The 8159-nt window shown below is 46.7% G+C and overlaps 1 long non-coding RNA gene across 1 annotated transcript in view; it reads left to right on the forward strand.

The window, feature by feature from the left end:
- LOC111815766 overlaps positions 1-8159 on the forward strand; it is a 25469-nt gene that overhangs the window by 11170 nt on the left and 6140 nt on the right. The gene's annotated exons all lie outside the window — the stretch shown is intronic.

Consider the following 8159-nt stretch of genomic DNA (forward strand, 5'->3'; position numbering starts at 1 on the left):
GGCACATAATGGAGAACAAAAAAGCTTGCTGCCCTTTTAGAGTTTACATTCTATTAAGAGAGACAGACAACAAGTAAGAAAATAAGTAAAAATTTTAACACATGTTAGGGCAATGAAAAAAATGAAACCGGGGAATGTAAGCAGTGGCCCAGGTTTGGAAAGCAACATTAGAGTCTCAGGTTGTTAGACAAGGGAGATTGTTCCATGGAATGACATTTCAGTTGGGTGTGGTGGTGCATACCTGTCATCCCTGCACTTGGAGGGTGAGTGGTGCAGTTTGGGTTTTGGGAAGTGAGCGATACAATACAGGACACTGAGTTATAACGTTGTTATACAATAGTCACCCAAAGAGTCATATACAAAAAGAGTACAGGAAATCTGTCCACACACTAAAGACCAAAGAATCTAGATGAGAGCTAGGATCCCCCGTAATGTACTGCATGAGTCCTGCTGAAGACCCAGAGACCACAACAATGTCTCATGCAGGCCTGCTTCATGGATCTGCACTGGGAAGTCCCCAAGGTCAGTGGTAGAAGCTAGAAAGTCTGTGCCAGCGGGATGAAGGATCTGTGCTAGCAGGCTGAGGGATCTGAACTGGAGCCAAGAAACGACACTCAAAGAACCAGAGCTCCCCGCAAAAGTACCACAACCATCCTCAGTGACAGTGAGGTCACGAGCTCCTCTGATGAGGAGGAAATCCGAGTTCCCATCAGAAACGCAACATGACAAGCTTCTTCAGAAGACTGAGCTGTGCACCATCTTCTCCTCTGGAGCCAGGAAGCGATGCTCAAAGCGAGGATCAGAGCTCCCCCAGAGTGAACCATAGCCATGCTCAGAGACAAAGTCCAGAGCTCCTTCAACAATGACAAGGGCTGGCCAGACAGTTTAAGGGCAGACAGATAGCTTAGTGGATTAAAGCCCCTGCTTAGGCAGACACAGGGACGGGGTTGGATTCCTGGCACGACGTGCCGGCCCTGTCCCAGGGGCGCACTGACACAGTGATTGAGACCGGGTGTGGTGGTGCATGCCTGTAATCTCAGCTCTTAGAAGGCTGAAAACAGGAGAATCACTATGAGTCCAATCTACATAGTGAGACCCTGTAGTCTCTGTAGACCCTGTACTAAATACATTAAAAAAAAAAAAAAAAGAACAGCTGAGTTCATCAGGAAAGCCAGCGCGACAAGGTCCTCCAAGAGAACCAACAGCTCCCAGCAGCTCCATACAGCTTCTCCACTTCTTCCTCTCCAGTTCTGCCTCTCCTGCTGCTGGCAACAATCCTCAGCTGGACCTCCCACACCCAGCACCACGCTGGCTCAGTTCAGCTGGGTGTTATAAACTGACCGCCAGTAGGCAATCCACCATAGTGAGGCAGGAGGATCACTGTGTGTTTGAGGCCAGCCTGGAGTACACAGTGAGTTCACTGATGCCTGAACTACATAGTGAGACCCTGTCTCAAAACACAAAAACAAAAGGAGAAAAGAAAGCCTTTGGGAGGTGTGTGTTTCACAACTGATATTTATCAACCATTTGCTGCGGTTTATCAACATAGTGCAGTACTAAGTGCTTTTCACTTTATTTGCTATTTAATGTGAACAATAAATTATGAGGACATTGTTTATTAGTCCCATTGAATAATCAAATAAAGGACAAAGAGCACCAGTCTTGGGATGGTTATACTTTAAGCCCCACAATTCATCGTCTGTGTGAGCACAGACCAATGCTTACCCTCTCTGAGTCAGTTTGGTTATTTGTAAAATAACCCCATGCTATGGCACAGTGGCAGCTGCCATCTTCCATTGTTGGAGACAGTGCCATCTGGGAGGGGTGTCAAGGGGAGAAAGTAATTTCTGCCCAGCAAATCTCCACCCAGCTACCTGCTTCAATAATCCAGCCAGAGGCTGGGTGTACAAAGCTACAATATTCCTAAAGACAATCTCTCTCTCTCTCTCTCTCTCTCTCTCTCTCTCTCTCTCTCTCTCTCTCTTTCTCTCTCTGTCCCCCTGCCCTCCTTTCTTCCCCCATATCATAAGCGCCCCCAGAGGGCTCTCTTTCTCCTTTTCTTCAATACTTTCAGTACTGGGGATTCAATCCAGGGCCTTTGCCCTGAGCTACGGCTTGCTGAGCTGAGACAGATCTTGCTATGTAGTTCATGAAGTCCTGAACTCACTATGTAGTGTAGGCTGGCCTCGAACACAGGACAATCGCCCTGCCTCAGCCTCTTGAGTATATGTGCCACCATGCCCAGCAAGAGTTTTTCCTTTTAATGATGATAATACTCACATGAGCAAAGGCATGGGAAATAATTGTTTCAGTGCTACTGGTAGGAAGATCATATCTAAAATGCCAGTCAAAAAATTTAATCCTGGTTATGAACCAGATGTGACAGTATACATCTGTAATCCCAGCTAATGTGGAGATTGAGGCAGAAGGATCATGAGTATGAGGTCAGCCTGGGCTATTTAGTAAGTTTGAGATCAACCTGGACTGATCTCCCCATCAAGACCCTGTCTCAAAACAAAACAAAATGAAATAAAATTTGACTGGATTTGTAGCTCAGTAGTAGAGTCCTGACATGTAGCAGTCCTGGACTCTGTCGTCAGAACCACCCCTGCAAAAAAAGGAGGAGGAGAAGGAGAGGGCAGAAGGGGGCAGGGTAGACAGAGAGAAATATTTGACCCTACCATTTCTTTTCTTTTCTTTTCTTTTCTTTCTTTCTTTTTTTTTTTTTTTTTTTTTTTTTTTTTTTTTTTTTTTTTTTTTTTTTTGTGGAACCAGAGATTGAACTCAGGCCCTTGTGGTTGCCAGGCAGGTACTTATTCTACTGAACTATCTCCCCGGCCCCTCCATTCTATTTCTAAGCACTTATTTTAAGAAAATAGTCACAGATGTGGGCCAACATTTAGCCAGGAGGCATTTACTTGTTATTTAATAGCAAATAATTAGAAACAACCAACATGTATAACAAAAAAGTGCCCAAGTAAAGCTTGGTACAATAGAATACTAGCAAGCCATTAAAAATGGTATATGTGGAAAATGGAAAATCACTCACAGCCTGGTTACTTGAATAAATGGTTATAATAATGTGTGTATTATCCCATTGTTGCAGAAAACCAATGTTTATATTATTTTGTAAAAAAAAATTACTGAAAGGAAAAGAACCCAAATCCTAACAGCGATTATTTCCCCATGATAGGATTATCAGTATTTTTTTCTTTGCTTATTTGTGGGAAGCGTACTAAAGCATGTCCCTCGTTTTGTATTAAGGAGGAAAGCAATGTAAGTTATTAAAAAGAAATAGATTCCGTCCCTGTAACCCAGTGAGCCCTTCCAAAAACAAGGAACAAGGCCTGTCCTACAAATGAGTTCGAAGTCTTCTGAGCAAAGGACAGAAATCAATGAATTTTAAGTGTCTGAGCAATGTGCAGAGTTGGACAGAATACAAATCCCTCGGGCAGGATGAGGTTGTAGACATTTCCTGAGCTAGAGGAAAGGACGAACACTTTGTCCTGGGGCAGGCAACCGGCACACTCGGAAGATCGCACACTCAAAAATAGCTGCCTTCTCTGGGCGCTCAGCCAGGACCCGGCCTGGGCCAGGTGCTGTAAATTTACTCAGTGACTTTGGGTCCTCATTTGAGGTGGGCACTGCTCACTATTTTACAGGTGGAAAATGAGGCTCAGAGAGGTTAAGTGGCTTGGCCAGGGCCACACAGCTAGTGAGTGTAAACAGCCAAATGCAAGACAGATGGCTGTAGAGGCTATGCTCATTATCAATTGTGCCACACCATGTAAAACCATTTTTCTTTTTTTGTTTGTGGCCTTGGACTGATGTGCCTGAATTTATACACAAACTGAATGCCAAGGGCAGACTCCAGCTGGCACCAAGGACAGGGCAATGATAGAATATAGAGAAAATGTTGACTGGCAGCCCCTCAGTGGACAGTCTCTGTGCTGACCACCTTTCTTGTCCTGCTGTCATTTCTAAACTCCTGCATGGAACCTCTGACTGCTCCCTGAGCCCAGTGAGCTACATCCTTAACCCTGTTTTATTTTGAGACAGCATCTTGTAGAGTTGCTGAATTGATGCTGGTCTTGAATTTGAGATCCACCTGCCTCAGCCTCCTACAGTGCTCAGATTACAGGTGTACACCATCAAGTCCAGCTTCCCTTATACCCTTAGAAGGCTCCCAGATGAACTCTCCTGGTCCAGTACTTTAAATGATGCTCTACTTACAGGTTCAAGTTCCAATTCTTTAGTCTTGGTAGATGCAGGTCTCCTCAAACTTCACTTCAAGGCTGGGCATGGTGGCACATACCTATAATCCCAGGCTCGGGAGACTTTGCCACAAGTTCAAGGGCAGCATAGGCTACATAGTGATTTCAGGACCAGCCTAAACTACATAGCAAGATCCTACCTCAAAAAAAAAAAAAAAAAAAACCAAAACAAAAAAACAAAAAACCAAAAAACAATAAAACAAAACAAGAACCCCAAACACCCTCACTTTGAAAGCCTGCTGATGAGGGTCCTGTGTGCTTCTCTTGGCTCACAGCTTTATAACTATACAGGGGCCATAGAAGCAGTGCATATGTTAGTTAGAACCCTAGCCTACTGGTCTTCATTTGGGAGACCTGGGCTATCTTGCCTCTCTTGCAGCCTCAGTTTCCCCATCTGGAAAATGGGACAATGAGGATAGCAATGGCTCCAGGGACAATCTGGAAGTTATACAACAGTGCTTGTGATGTACTCAGCACAGGTGTACTGGGGGGACTCATGTTATTGTGGGGAAGAGATGAGTGGGGGCTTGGGCTCTCTGCACAGCCCTCAGGGACCAGAACCCCATGAGTATATTTGACCCACAAAAAGTAGGCAGAGAGCTCTGGGGATGATTGTGCAGCTGAATCATCCCAGCGCCTCCTCCTCATTGCCCCAGTTGCTTTAAAACCTTGTCCCAGCTTCCTTTCCAGCCCCCCTCCCCAGGCCAGATCACGCTCTTCTGTTCTCCTTTCGTCCCTTGGCAATCACGCGTTCAGTGTCTCTCACAGTTTCAAATCCCGCCGGCCTGGTGGCCTCTTGGGGCAGCTCTTATCTCTTCTCCACACCTTTCCTTGCGTAACTGAGTCCTCTTCACTTCCCTCTGTCCCTGATGTCTGGGCAGATTTCTGTCTCTATCTTGTACAGGCCTCCAGTGGTGTCCTGCCCTTGGGCTGCAAGTCCGAGCGAAGGCTCATTTCCTCATGAAACCCTTCCTTCCAGTTGCCCCCACCACTGGGGCATTCTTCCCCTCCACCGGTGGGAAGGCTACGTCAAGGTGGAACTTAGGAAAATACATTCTGGCCAGCTTCTGGCATTCCTTTCTTTCCTATGCCCCCCAATCAGTGGAATACCCTGAATTATAGAGTGTATCAGTAGAAGTATAAGAAATGATAAGCCCTCTTCTCCATACTAAGCCAATCTCATGTGGAATATTGTGGTTTCTAGTTCAAGTGTTGGGGAGCAGGATGGGTGAGAAGCTGAAAGCATGGGCTGTACAGGCTGGCAAATCTGAGTTTGAATATGGCCTCATCTACCATCAGATGACTGAGCTCTATGAAGCTTGTCAGCACACCTATTCCCAGGCTTGTTTTGAGGATTCACTGAGGTAGTTTCCAGTCCTACAAGATTCCCAGATAGACTGTGCTTCCATGTGTCCTGGCTTTATCTGGAGCCCAGGGGCTTCTGGGACGACAGTCTTGGAGGAGTGAGGTCCCCTGGAGAGTGAAGGGTGGGTGCACAGAAAGAGCACCCACCAGTGGGAGCATTGGCAGGAGGCACCGGCCACCCCTCATCCGGGTCCCTGTGAGTAGCTCTGGGCCCACTCAGTAGCCTACCTCATGGGGAGCTGGGTCTGTACATGCCTCATCCTGGCTATCTTGCCACATCTCTGCTTTCAGCTGAAATGGCTAGGGTTCTGAAAGGGGAGGCAACTTTACTCAGAGTCCCAGAGCCAGGGAATAGCCAAGTCCAGCTAGGTTCTGACCCCAGAGCCAGCCCTTGCTCTAAATGGCAAAGCCTAAGAAACCACCAGTTATCCAGGGGACCCAGATCCTAAAAAAAAAGGGGGGGAGGGACAAGACCTTTACTTTTAAGTTAATACTCTGTGGAGAGAAGACAAAAACCTTTCTGTGTAGACCCCTCCTGGGCAGGACAGTGTGGCTTTCCAGATGTGACAAGCCACCCCCTGCACAGCTCATGGAACTGGTTCTTATCTGTCATAGCTGACGGAGGCCCTCTGACCCAGAGGCTGGGCTCAGCACTCTGGGTTTTTCAGTGGTATCTGAGGAACCTGGCAGAGGGCTGGAGGCAGCAGCCTTGCTTGTTTCTTAACAAGTTCGCACCTGAGGGCATCTCTGCAGCAGTCCCCAGGCTGCCCCCAGACAGCAGCAAAAAAGGCTGTTTCATGGCCGAACTTGACCATGGAAGCAACAGAAGGCTGGGGGTATGCTCAGTGGTAGAGCAGTTGTCTAGCACCCACAAGACCCTGAGTCAAATCTCTGGCATTGTAAGAAAAAAAAAAAAAAAAAAAAAAAAAAAGAGTGGGAACTGCCAAACATGCAGCCTTGACAGGGTTGCCTGTCCCAGTTTTCATCTCTCCCATCTGAGTATGGTTAGCTGCCTTCGGTTCGCCACTACATCCCATTGCTGTTACCGTCATGGTCCCATCTGACCCTCATAAGTACCTGCGCCCATGAGGCAAGAGGCAATGATCATTCCCATTTCCCACAGAAAGAAACAGATGCCCAGGGAGGTCAAGTGACTGATTCAAGGTCACAAAGCTAATTGAAAGCTGGAACCTGGATTCCAGCCTCCTGTCTCTTCATCTAGTGCACTTTTCACTATCTCAGGCTGCTTTTATGAACAGATTAACAATGAAAAGAATGAGCATGCTGTGACCTGGGAGTCTGTGTGTGAGAGAATGCTGAGCAAGTGGGGCGGGGTGTGAGGTGGGAGACAGACTGTGCAGAAACGCTGCGAAGAACATTCCTAAATTTACACGAATAATTGCTGCTCAGCCCACTGGGGGCTGCTTTTCCGCCTGGCTCTTCAGTGAAAACCACTTCTAGGAGAAAAACATAATTACTTCCTTGGGACAACAGAACACTTAGGGACATGTGAGAGCACTAGGTGGGGGCAGGGGTGTGGGTGCAACTCCTCAGCCAGAGAAAGCAAACTCAAGGTCATAATGTCATACTGGGAAAACCAGAATTTAGTACCTGTTGTTGTCACTCAGATGACAGCAAATAAAGTTGGATGAAGCCCTGGGGCTGAGAGAGACCCACGGAAACTCAGTGAACTCTTAAGCAGGAGGGAGGGACTCATCCCCAGGGGCAGACAGGGTGTCTGACATGCCAGGGCCTGACAAGGGCTGACTAGCAAGAAAACCTGGACTAAATGCCCTTTTAGTTTCTCCAAGTTCTGTCCATCTGTGTAAAAGTCTCTTGATGGATTATTGATTGTGGGAGAATTTTCTGTCCTATGTGAAGTAAGAATTTATGTTTTTTTGTTTTTTGGGATAGTCTTGCTCTGTAGTTCAGGCTGGCCATGAATTCACTAGGCAGCCCATGCTGGCCTTGAACTCACAGCAATCCTCATGGGTCGCCTTACCAGTTTTAAGGACCCTCCCCCCAACCTTTTCTCATAAACACATGGGGCTGCAGATAGTAACTTTCAGAATTTTTTAACCTTGGTTCAAGTTGTAGAATTGCAACAGCAGCCTTGGGCCAGAGTTAAGGCCCCTCCCTTACTGCTCCATCACACAGGGATCTACATCAAAAAGAGAGGGCAGGGCTGGCCTGGGAGCCTGTGCATGGATACTACCCACCCCATTTGGTTCCCTGGAGCTCTGGCTCCTTTTAGCCATTCCATAAACGTTTGAGTCATTTGCTGTGTGATCTTGGGTTGGTTACCCAACTTTTCCTGTGCCTTGGTTTTCATACCTGTTCTTACCTTGAAGGATTAAACAAAAGAAAGGAAAGAGCCCAGCACAAACCTGGACCACAGCAGCTACTCAGTGATGCTTTTATTATTACAAATCCATGTGGTCTCACCACCACCATCACCCACACTCTTGCTATTATTTTCATTTATGTACATTCCTTTCCAGATTTGGTTTGTATGCAAAA

This window comes from Octodon degus, unplaced genomic scaffold (assembly GCF_000260255.1).
Source record: "Octodon degus isolate 3935 unplaced genomic scaffold, OctDeg1.0 scaffold00021, whole genome shotgun sequence".
Lineage (NCBI taxonomy): Eukaryota > Metazoa > Chordata > Mammalia > Rodentia > Octodontidae > Octodon > Octodon degus.